The sequence below is a fragment of the Taudactylus pleione genome, unplaced genomic scaffold (assembly GCF_031769625.1).
Source record: "Taudactylus pleione unplaced genomic scaffold, aTauple2 ptg000017l, whole genome shotgun sequence".
In the NCBI taxonomy this organism is placed as follows: Eukaryota; Metazoa; Chordata; class Amphibia; order Anura; family Myobatrachidae; genus Taudactylus; species Taudactylus pleione.
In genome coordinates this window covers 18527594-18528953 of record NW_028284419.1, presented here as the reverse complement: position 1 = coordinate 18528953, position 1360 = coordinate 18527594, and the positions used below count along the sequence as shown (strand labels likewise).

The 1360-nt window shown below is 34.6% G+C and overlaps 1 pseudogene; it reads right to left on the bottom strand.

Annotated features, from left to right (window-relative positions):
* Window positions 1–929: 929 nt before the first annotated feature.
* LOC148540843 (5S ribosomal RNA) lies at window positions 930–1048 on the bottom strand (annotated as a pseudogene).
* Window positions 1049–1360: the final 312 nt, after the last annotated feature.

Genomic DNA, 1360 nt, shown 5'->3' with positions numbered 1-1360 from the left:
GAAGAAGGTAGTTGTTAAAAAAGCAATACTAAGTTGATTCTGTTACGTAAAACAGGCCTAGACTAGTAAGGTATTTCAAATGGAGAAAATTTTTGAATTTTATAATTTTTCATTAATTTGAAAACTGGAGCCAATATATATACTAAAGCGAAGATCTAATGCGAAAATAGGACCTGCGAGTACCCTCAAACCGATCTTAAATCCTTGGCAAGAAAAAAATTTTTTTTTTGTTCCCCAGTGTTATCCACTGCACGGGATGATGAACGATTGAACAAGATAGCAATGTTGTAATCATACAGTCATTCCACTCTCGTGTAGTGGATATGCCCTTTTAGAGTACCACTTGCAGCATATCTTTGCATTTATATACTGTACTGTATATGTAACATTAAAATCTCTATTTGAAAAAAACAGTATTTCATTGTTCAGTAGGTTTTATTTATTCTGCATTACTGTAATTTAAGTCCCGTACCCCTATATATTTTGATATCAGTTGTACTCTCATTAACTGTTTTTTCTTTTAAATAAACACATTGGGAATACTTAGGGGGTCAATCCAATTAGCTGCAATGGACTCGCAGGTACCAGCGAAAAGGAGAAAAAGAAGAGCTTGCTGTTGGGGCACTCTTAAATTAATATTCACATAAAATATAACTTTTAATGATAATACTTAAAATATTGTAGGTCCCCTTGCTAAACAAAATTAATTTAAAATGGATATGGCGAAAATATTCAAAAATCCAAGGTGATCAATCTTCTACAATAGTGTGATGGAATTCTGAATACTGTGTTGATACAATAAATTCTGTGTGTAAGAAGATGGTCACCTTAGTAACTCTGAAATTGACACTCTTTTAGGTATAGGAACATTATCATGTGAACACTTAGCTATGTTACCACTCTTTCCCAGTCCACCTCCTAAGTGTCTCTACCTACAGCACCTGGTATTCCCAAGTGGTCTCCCATCCAAGTACTAACCAGGCCCAATACTGCATAGCTTCCAAGATCAGACGAGATTGGGCATATCCAATACGGTATGGCTGAAGGTGTATTACTGTCCGAGAGAGTATGGATGCCCTGGTACACATGTTGCAATAGTGTTTGTAGGACTATGACACATGAGGAGTCCACTTTGTTAAAAAAATATAACATTCAAAGAAAGTATAGCATGAGCGTACTTTAATTGTTTCACAGGTAAGTCATTACGAATATGCTCCAGTCAAAAAATATTACATATGTATTAACTGATAATCGTACAATTCAAAAGTTTTTCAGCTATTTTTACAGGTTTTTACAGGTTCATTAGTGTTTAAGTTCTAACAGTAGTAGCATAGTGGTTAATATGGGTTGACACAAATCC